Raw genomic sequence first — 11,920 nt, 5'->3', positions numbered from 1 at the left:
CACTTTATTTCGCATAGGCATACATAGTAAACTTTTGGGTCACTCTGCGTACCCCCTAATTGACCTATAATTATTTCCTGTGGTAGGGTACAATATAAACCTGTAATATAATACGTGGTCCAATTTAAAAATTATAGGTCAATATTAAGGTCCGATACCGTGCCGTTAGTTAACATAGAAAAGTGTCTTCGTATTTCCTTGTTTTAATGCACTATTTAAAATATACATAGTGTACCCCCTAATTGACCTATAATTATTTCCTGTGGTAGGGTACACTATTACCCTGTAATATAATACCTGGTCCAATTTAAATATTATGGGTCAATATTAAGGTCTGATATTGCGCCTTGCGTTAGTTAACCATTGAAAGATGTCTTTGAATTTTTAAAAGCATTTTAGAACGCTTATTTCTTCATTTTAAGCTTCTCAGAACACTTTATTTCGCATAGGCATACATAGTAAACTTTAGGGTCAAGCTGTGTACCCCCTAATTGACCTATAATTATTTCCTGTTTTAGGGTACACTATTACCCTGTAATATAATAGGTGGTCCAATTTAAAAATTATAGGTCAATATTAAGGTCCGATACCGTGCCGTTAGTTAACATAGAAAAATGTCTTTGAATTTTTAAAGCATTTTAGAACGCTTATTTCCTTATTTTAAGCTTCTCAGAAACACTTTATTTCGCATAGGCATACATAGTAAACTTTAGGGTCACTCTGCGTACCCCCTAATTGACCTATAATTATTTCCTGTGGTAGGGTACGCTATAACCCTGTAATATAATACGTGGCCCAATTTAAAAATTATAGGTCAATATTAAGGTCCGATACCGTGCCGTTAGTTTACATAGAAAAGTGTCTTCGTATTTCCTTGTTTTAATGCACTATTTAAAATATACATAGTGTACCCCCTAATTGACCTATAATTATTTCCTGTGGTAGGGTACACTATTACCCTGTAATATAATACCTGGTCCAATTTAAATATTATGGGTCAATATTAAGGTCTGATATTGCGCCTTGCGTTAGTTAACCATTGAAAGATGTCTTTGAATTTTTAAAGAATTTCAGAACGCTTATTTCTCCATTTTAAGCATCTCAGAACACTCTATTTCGCATAGGCATACATAGTAAAATTTAGGGTCACGCTGTGTACCCCCTAAATGACCTATAATTATTTCCTGTGGTAGGGTACACTATTACCCTGTAATATAATAGGTGGTCCAATTTAAAAATTATAGGTCAATATTAAGGTCCGATACCGTGCCGTTAGTTAACATAGAAAAATGTCTTTGAATTTTTAAAGCATTTTAGAACGCTTATTTCCTCATTTTAAGCTTCTCAGAACACTTTATTTCGCATAGGCATACATAGTAAACTTTAGGGTCACTCTGTGTACCCCTTAATTGACCTATAATTATTTCCTGTGGTAGGGTACACTATAACCCTGTAATATAATACGTGGTCCAATTTAAAAATTATAGGTCAATATTAAGGTCCGATACTGTGCCGTTAGTTAACATAGAAAAGTGTCTTCGTATTTCCTTGTTTTAATGCACTATTTAAAATATACATAGTGTGCCCCCTAAATGACCTATAATTATTCCCTGTGGTAGGGTACACTATTACCCTGTAATATAATAGGTGGTCCAATTTAAAAATTATAGGTCAGTATTAAGGTCCGATACCGTGCCGTTAGTTAACATAGAAAAATGTCTTTGAATTTTTAAAGCATTTTAGAACGCTTATTTCCTCATTTTAAGCTTCTCAGAACACTTTATTTTGCATAGGCATACATAGTAAACTTTAGGGTCACTCTGCGTACCCCCTAATTGACCTATAATTATTTCCTGTGGTAGGGTACACTATAACTCTGTAATATAATACGTGGTCCAATTTAAAAATTATAGGTCAATATTAAGGTCCGATACCGTGCCGTTAGTTTACATAGAAAAGTGTCTTCGTATTTCCTTGTTTTAATGCACTATTTAAAATATACATAGTGTACCCCCTAATTGACCTATAATTATTTCCTGTGGTAGGGTACACTATTACCCTGTAATATAATACCTGGTCCAATTTAAATATTATGTGTCAATATTAAGGTCTGATATTGCGCCTTGCGTTAGTTAACCATTGAAAGATGTCTTTGAATTTTTAAAGAATTTTAGAACGCTTATTTCTCCATTTTAAGCATCTCAGAACACTCTATTTCGCATAGGCATACATAGTAAAATTTAGGGTCACGCTGTGTACCCCCTAAATGACCTATAATTATTTCCTGTGGTAGGGTACACTATTACCCTGAAATATAATACGTGGTCCAATTTAAAAATTCTAGGTCAATATTAAGGTCCGATACCGTGCCGTTAGTTAACATAGAAAAATGTCTTTGAATTTTTAAAGCATTTTAGAACGCTCTTTCCTCATTTTAAGCTTCTCAGAACACTTTATTTCGCATAGGCATACATAGTAAACTTTAGGGTCACTCTGCGTACCCCCTAATTGACCTATAATTATTTCCTGTGGTAGGGTACACTATAACCCTGTAATATAATACGTGGTCCAATTTAAAAATTATAGGTCAATATTAAGGTCCGATACCGTGCCGTTAGTTAACATAGAAAAGTGTCTTCGTATTTCCTTGTTTTAATGCACTATTTAAAATATACATAGTGTACCCCCTAATTGACCGATAATTATTTCCTGTGGTAGGGTACACTATTACCCTGTAATATAATACCTGGTCCAATTTAAATATTATGGGTCAATATTAAGGTTTGATATTGCGCCTTGCGTTAGTTAACCATTGAAAGATGTCTTTGAATTTTTAAAGCATTTTAGAACGCTTATTTCTGCATTTTAAGCTTCTCAGAACACTTTATTTCGAATAGGCATACATAGTAAACTTTAGGGTCACGCTGTGTACCCCCTAATTGACCTATAATTATTTCCTGTGGTAGGGTACACTATTACCCTGTAATATAATAGGTGGTCCAATTTAAAAATTATAGGTCAATATTAAGGTCCGATACCGTGCCGTTAGTTAACATAGAAAAAGGTCTTTGAATTTTTAAAGCATTTTAGAACGCTTATTTCCTCATTTTAAGCTTCTCAGAACACTTTATTTCACATAGGCATACATAGTAAACTTTTGGGTCACTCTGCGTACCCCCTAATTGACCTATAATTATTTCCTGTGGTAGGGTACACTATAAACCTGTAATATAATACGTGGTCCAATTTAAAAATTATAGGTCAATATTAAGGTCCGATACCGTGCCGTTAGTTAACATAGAAAAGTGTCTTCGTATTTCCTTGTTTTAATGCACTATTTAAAATATACATAGTGTACCCCCTAATTGACCTATAATTATTTCCTGTGGTAGGGTACACTATTACCCTGTAATATAATACCTGGTCCAATTTAAATATTATGGGTCAATATTAAGGTCTGATATTGCGCCTTGCGTTAGTTAACCATTGAAAGATGTCTTTGAATTTTTAAAAGCATTTTAGAACGCTTATTTCTTCATTTTAAGCTTCTCAGAACACTTTATTTCGCATAGGCATACATAGTAAACTTTAGGGTCAAGCTGTGTACCCCCTAATTGACCTATAATTATTTCCTGTGGTAGGGTACACTATTACCCTGTAATATAATAGGTGGTCCAATTTAAAACTTATAGGTCAATATTAAGGTCCGATACCGTGCCGTTAGTTAACATAGAAAAATGTCTTTGAATTTTTAAAGCATTTTAGAACGCTTATTTCCTCATTTTAAGCTTCTCAGAACACTTTATTTCGCATAGGCATACATAGTAAACTTTAGGGTCACTCTGCGTACCCCCTAATTGACCTATAATTATTTCCTGTGGTAGGGTACGCTATAACCCTGTAATATAATACGTGGCCCAATTTAAAAATTATAGGTCAATATTAAGGTCCGATACCGTGCCGTTAGTTTACATAGAAAAGTGTCTTCGTATTTCCTTGTTTTAATGCACTATTTAAAATATACATAGTGTACCCCCTAATTGACCTATAATTATTTCCTGTGGTAGGGTACACTATTACCCTGTAATATAATATCTGGTCCAATTTAAAAATTATAGGTCAATATTAAGGTCCGATACCGTGCCGTTAGTTAACATAGAAAAATGTCTTTGAATTTTTAAAGCATTTTAGAACGCTTATTTCCTCATTTTAAGCTTCTCAGAACACTTTATTTCGCATAGGCATACATAGTAAACTTTAGGGTCACTCTGTGTACCCCTTAATTGACCTATAATTATTTCCTGTGGTAGGGTACACTATAACCCTGTAATATAATACGTGGTCCAATTTAAAAATTATAGGTCAATATTAAGGTCCGATACTGTGCCGTTAGTTAACATAGAAAAGTGTCTTCGTATTTCCTTGTTTTAATGCACTATTTAAAATATACATAGTGTACCCCCTAATTGACCTATAATTATTTCCCGTGGTAGGGTACACTATTACCCTGTAATATAATACCTGGTCCAATTTAAATATTATGGGTCAATATTAAGGTCTGATATTGCGCCTTGCGTTAGTTAACCATTGAAAGATGTCTTTGAATTTTTAAAGCATTTTAGAACGCTTATTTCCTCATTTTAAGCTTATCAGAACACTTTATTTCGCATAGGCATACATAGTAAACTTTAGGGTCACGCTGTGTACCCCCTAATTGACCTATAATTATTTCCTGTGGTAGGGTACACTATAACCCTGTAATATAATACGTGGTCCAATTTAAAAATTATAGGTCAATATTAAGGTCCGATACCGTGCCGTTAGTTAACATAGAAAAGTGTCTTCGAATTTCCTTGTTTTAATGCACTATTTAAAATATACATAGTGTACCCCCTAATTGACCTATAATTATTTCCTGTGGTAGGGTACACTATTACCCTGTAATATAATACCTGGTCCAATTTTAATATTATGGTTCCATATTGAGGTCTGATATCGCGCCTTGCGTTAGTTAACCATTGAAAGATGTCTTTGAATTTTTAAAGCATTTTAGAACGCTTATTTCTTCATTTTAAGCTTCTCAGAACACTCTATTTCGCATAGGCATACATAGTAAACTTTAGGGTCACGCTGTGTACCCCCTAATTGACATATAATTATTTCCTGTGGTAGGGTACACTATTACCCTGTAATATAATAGGTGGTCCAATTTAAAAATTATAGGTCAATATTAAGGTCCGATACCGTGCCGTTAGTTAACATAGAAAAATGTCTTTGAATTTTTAAAGCATTTTAGAACGCTTATTTCCTCATTTTAAGCTTCTCAGAACACTTTATTTCGCATAGGCATACATAGTAAACTTTAGGGTCACTCTGCGTACCCCTTATTGACCTATAATTATTTCCTGTGGTAGGGCACACTATAACCCTGTAATATAATACGTGGTCCAATTTAAAAATTATAAGTCAATATTAAGGTCCGATACCGTGCCGTTAGTTTACATAGAAAAGTGTCTTCGTATTTCCTTGTTTTAATGCACTATTTAAAATATACATAGTGTACCCCCTAATTGACCTATTATTATTTCCTGTGGTAGGGTACACTATTACCCTGTAATATAATACCTGGTCCAATTTAAATATTATGGGTCAATATTAAGGTCTGATATTGCGCCTTGCGTTAGTTAACCATTGAAAGATGTCTTTGAATTTTTAAAGAATTTTAGAACGCTTATTTCTCCATTTTAAGCATCTCAGAACACTCTATTTCGCATAGGCATACATAGTAAAATTTAGGGTCACGCTGTGTACCCCCTAAATGACCTATAAATATTTCCTGTGGTAGGGTACACTATTACCCTGTAATATAATACGTGGTCCAATTTAAAAATTATAGGTCAATATTAAGGTCCGATACCGTGCCGTTAGTTAACATAGAAAAATGTCTTTGAATTTTTAAAGCATTTTAGAACGCTTATTTCCTTATTTTAAGCTTCTCAGAACACTTTATTTCGCATAGGCATACATAGTAAACTTTAGGGTCACTCTGCGTACCCCCTAATTGACCTATAATTATTTCCTGTGGTAGGGTACACTATAACCCTGTAATATAATACGTGGTCCAATTTAAAAATTATAGGTCAATATTAGGGTCCGATACCGTGCCGTTAGTTAACATAGAAAAGTGTCTTCGTATTTCCTTGTTTTAATGCACTATTTAAAATATACATAGTGTACCCCCTAATTGACCTATAATTATTTCCTGTGGTAGGGTACACTATTACCCTGTAATATAATACCTGGTCCAATTTAAATATTATGGGTCAATATTAAGGTCTGATATTGCGCCTTGCGTTAGTTAACCATTGAAAGATGTCTTTGAATTTTTAAAGCATTTTAGAACGCTTATTTCTTCATTTTAAGCATCTCAGAACACTCTATTTCGCATAGGCATACATAGTAAAATTTAGGGTCACGCTGTGTACCCCCTAAATGACCTATAATTAATTCCTGTGGTAGGGTACACTATTACCCTGTAATATAATACGTGGTCCAATTTAAAAATTATAGGTCAATATTAAGGTCCGATACCGTGCCGTTAGTTAACATAGAAAAGTGTCTTCGTATTTCCTTGTTTTAATGCACTATTTAAAATATACATAATGTACCCCCTAAATGACCTATAATTATTTCCTGTGGTAGGGTACACTATTACCCTGTAATATAATAGGTGGTCCAATTTAAAAATTATAGGTCAATGTTAAGGTCCGATACCGTGCCGTTAGTTAACATAGAAAAATGTCTTTGAATTTTTAAAGCATTTTAGAACGCTTATTTCCTCATTTTAAGCTTATCAGAACACTTTATTTCGCATAGGCATACATAGTAAACTTTAGGGTCACTCTGTGTACCCCCTAATTGACCTATAATTATTTCCTGTGGTAGGGTACACTATAACCCTGTAATATAATACGTGGTCCAATTTAAAAATTATAGGTCAATATTAAGGTCCGATACCGTGCCGTTAGTTAACATAGAAAAGTGTCTTCGTATTTCCTTGTTTTAATGCACTATTTAAAATATACATAGTGTACCCCCTAATTGACCTATAATTATTTCCTGTGGTAGGGTACACTATTACCCTGTAATATAATACCTGGTCCAATTTAAATATTATGGGTCATTATTAAGGTCTGATATTACGCCTTGCGTTAGTTAACCATTGAAAGATGTCTTTGAATTTTTAAAGCATTTTAGAACGCTTATTTCCTCATTTTAAGCTTCTCAGAACACTTTATTTCGCATAGGCATACATAGTAAACTTTAGGGTCACGCTGTGTACCCCCTAATTGACCTATAATTATTTCCTGTGGTAGGGTACACGATAACCCTGTAATATAATACGTGGTCCAATTTAAAAATTATAGGTCAATATTAAGGTCCGATACCGTGCCGTTAGTTAACATAGAAAAGTGTCTTCGTATTTCCTTGTTTTAATGCACTATTTAAAATATACATAGTGTACCCCCTAATTGACCGATAATTATTTCCTGTGGTAGGGTACACTATTACCCTGTAATATAATACCTGGTCCAATTTAAATATTATGGGTCAATATTAAGGTTTGATATTGCGCCTTGCGTTAGTTAACCATTGAAAGATGTCTTTGAATTTTTAAAGCATTTTAGAACGCTTATTTCTGCATTTTAAGCTTCTCAGAACACTTTATTTCGAATAGGCATACATAGTAAACTTTAGGGTCACGCTGTGTACCCCCTAATTGACCTATAATTATTTCCTGTGGTAGGGTACACTATTACCCTGTAATATAATAGGTGGTCCAATTTAAAAATTATAGGTCAATATTAAGGTCCGATACCGTGCCGTTAGTTAACATAGAAAAATGTCTTTGAATTTTTAAAGCATTTTAGAACGCTTATTTCTTCATTTTAAGCTTCTCGGAACACTCTATTTCGCATAGGCATACATAGTAAACTTTAGGGTCACGCTGTGTACCACCTAATTGAACTATAATTATTTCCTGTTATAAAGTACACTATTACCCTGTAATATAATACGTGGCCCAATTTAAAAATTTTAGGTCAATATTAAGGTCCGATACCGTGCCGTTAGTTAACATAGAAAAGTGTCTTCGTATTTCCTTGTTTTAATGCACTATTTAAAATATACATAGTGTACCCCCTAAATGACCTATAATTATTTCCTGTTGTAGGGTACACTAGTACCCTGTAGTATAATACCTGGTCCAATTGAAATATTATGGTTCCATATTAAGGTCCGATACCGTGCCGTTAGTTAACCATAGAAAAATGTCTTTGAATTTTTAAAGCATTTTAGAACGCTTATTTCCTCATTTTAAGCTTCTCAGAGCACTTTATTTCGCATAGGCATACATAGTAAACTTTAGGGTCACGCTGTGTACCCCCTAAGTGACCTATAATTATTTCCCGTGGTAAGGAACAATATTACCCTGTAATATAATACGTGGCCCAATTTAAAAATTATAGGTCAATATTAAGGTCCGATACCGTACCGTTAGTTAACATAGAAAAATGTCTTTGAATTTTTAAAGCATTTTAGAACGCTTATTTCCTCATTTTAAGCTTCTCAGAGCACTTTATTTCGCATAGGCATACATAGTAAACTTTGGGGTCACTCTGTGTACTTCCTAATTGACCAATAATTATTTCCTGTGGAAGGGTACACTATAACCCTGTAATATAATACGTGGTCCAATTTAAAAATTATAGGTCAATATTAAGGTCCGATACCGTGCCGTTAGTTAACATAGAAAAATGTCTTTGAATTTTTAAATCATTTTAGAACGCTTATTTCCTCATTTTAAGCTTCTCAGAACACTTTATTTCGCATAGGCATACATAGTAAACTTTAGGGTCACGCTGTGTACCCCCTAATTGACCTATAATTATTTCCTGTGGTAGGGTACACTATAACCCTGTAATATAATACGTGGTCCAATTTAAAAATTATAGGTCAATATTAAGGTCCGATACCGTGCCGTTAGTTAACATAGAAAAGTGTCTTCGAATTTCCTTGTTTTAATGCACTATTTAAAATATACATAGTGTACCCCCTAATTGACCTATAATTATTTCCTGTGGTAGGGTACACTATTACCCTGTAATATAATACCTGGTCCAATTTAAATATTATGGATCAATATTAAGGTCTGATATTGCGCCTTGCGTTAGATAACCATTTAAAGATGTCTTTGAATTTTTAAAGCATTTTAGAACGCTTATTTCTTTATTTTAAGCTTCTCAGAACACTTTATTTCGCATACGCATACATAGTAAACTTTAGGGTCACGCTGTGTACCCCCTAATTGACCTATAATTATTTTACGTGGTAGGGTACACTATAACCCTGTAATATAATAGGTGGTTCAATTTAAAAATTTTAGGTCAATATTAAGGTCCGATACCGTGCCGTTAGTTAACATAGAAAAGTGTCTTCGAATTTCCTTGTTTTAATGCACTATTTAAAATATACATAGTGTACCCCCTAATTGACCTATAATTATTTCCTGTGGTAGGGTACACTATTACCCTGTAATATAATACCTGGTCCAATTTAAATATTATGGTTCCATATTAAGGTCTGATATAGCGCCTTGCGTAAGTTAACCATTGAAAGATGTCTTTGAATTTTTAAAGCATTTTAGAACGCTTATTTCCTCATTTTAAGCTTCTCAGAACACTTTATTTCGCATAGGCATACATAGTAAACTTTAGGGTCACGCTGTGTACCCCCTAAGAGACCTATAATTATTTCCCGTGGTAGGGAACAATATTACCCTGTAATATAATACGTGGTCCAATTTAAAAATTATAGGTCAATATTAAGGTCTGATATTGCGCCTTGCGTTAGTTAACCATTGAAAGATGTCTTTGAATTTTTAAAGCATTTTAGAACGCTTATTTCTTCATTTTAAGCTTCTCAGAACACTCTATTTCGCATAGGCATACATAGTAAACTTTAGGGTCACGCTGTGTACCCCCTAATTGACATATAATTATTTCCTGTTTTAGGGTACACTATTACCCTGTAATATAATAGGTGGTCCAATTTAAAAATTATAGGTCAATATTAAGGTCCGATACCGTGCCGTTAGTTAACATAGAAAAATGTCTTTGAATTTTTAAAGCATTTTAGAACGCTTATTTCCTCATTTTAAGCTTCTCAGAACACTTTATTTCGCATAGGCATACATAGTAAACTTTAGGGTCACTCTGTGTACCCCCTAATTGACCTATAATTATTTCCTGTGGTAGGGTACACTATAACCCTGTAATATAATACGTGGTCCAATTTAAAAATTATAGGTCAATATTAAGGTCCGATACCGTGCCGTTAGTTAACATAGAAAAGTGTCTTCGTATTTCCTTGTTTTAATGCACTATTTAAAATATACATAGTGTACCCCCTAATTGACCTATAATTATTTCCTGTGGTAGGGTACACTATTACCCTGTAATATAATACCTGGTCCAATTTAAATATTATGGGTCAATATTAAGGTCTGATATTACGCCTTGCGTTAGTTAACCATTGAAAGATGTCTTTGAATTTTTAAAGCATTTTAGAACGCTTATTTCCTCATTTTAAGCTTCTCAGAACACTTTATTTCGCATAGGCATACATAGTAAACTTTAGGGTCACGCTGTGTACCCCCTAATTGACCTATAATTATTTTACGTGGTAGGGTACACTATAACCCTGTAATATAATAGGTGGTTCAATTTAAAAATTTTAGGTCAATATTAAGGTCCGATACCGTGCCGTTAGTTAACATAGAAAAGTGTCTTCGAATTTCCTTGTTTTAATGCACTATTTAAAATATACATAGTGTACCCCCTAATTGACCTATAATTATTTCCTGTGGTAGGGTACACTATTACCCTGTAGTATAATACCTGGTCCAATTTAAATATTATGGTTCCATATTAAGGTCTGATATAGCGCCTTGCGTAAGTTAACCATTGAAAGATGTCTTAGAATTTTTAAAGCATTTTAGAACGCTTATTTCCTCATTTTAAGCTTCTCAGAACACTTTATTTCGCATAGGCATACATAGTAAACTTTAGGGTCACGCTGTGTACCCCCTAAGAGACCTATAATTATTTCCCGTGGTAGGGAACAATATTACCCTGTAATATAACACGTGGTCCAATTTAAAAATTATAGGTCAATATTAAGGTCTGATATTGCGCCTTGCGTTAGTTAACCATTGAAAGATGTCTTTGAATTTTTAAAGCATTTTAGAACGCTTATTTCTTTATTTTAAGCTTCTCAGAACACTCTATTTCGCATAGGCATACATAGTAAACTTTAGGGTCACGCTGTGTACCCCCTAATTGACATATAATTATTTCCTGTGGTAGGGTACACTATTACCCTGTAATATAATAGGTGGTCCAATTTAAAAATTATAGGTCAATATTAAGGTCCGATACCGTGCCGTTAGTTAACATAGAAAAATGTCTTTGAATTTTTAAAGCATTTTAGAACGCTTATTTCCTCATTTTAAGCTTCTCAGAACACTTTATTTCGCATAGGCATACATAGTAAACTTTAGGGTCACTCTGTGTACCCCTAATTGACCTATAATTATTTCCTGTGGAAGGGTACACTATAACCCTGTAATATAATACGTGGTCCAATTTAAAAATTATAGGTCAATATTAAGGTCCGATACCGTCCCGTTAGTTAACATAGAAAAATGTCTTTGAATTTTTAAAGCACTTTAGAACGCTTATTTCTTCATTTTAAGCTTCTCAGAACACTTTATTTCGCATAGGCATACATAGTAAACTATAGGGTCACGCTGTGTACCCCCTAAGTGACCTATAATTATTTCCCGTGGTAAGGAACAATA

The sequence above is a fragment of the Parasteatoda tepidariorum genome, unplaced genomic scaffold (genome assembly GCF_982258835.1).
Source record: "Parasteatoda tepidariorum strain Cologne lab strain unplaced genomic scaffold, Ptep-v5.0 scaffold_69, whole genome shotgun sequence".
Taxonomy (NCBI): domain Eukaryota; kingdom Metazoa; phylum Arthropoda; class Arachnida; order Araneae; family Theridiidae; genus Parasteatoda; species Parasteatoda tepidariorum.
Note: the sequence above shows the minus strand (reverse complement) of the source record.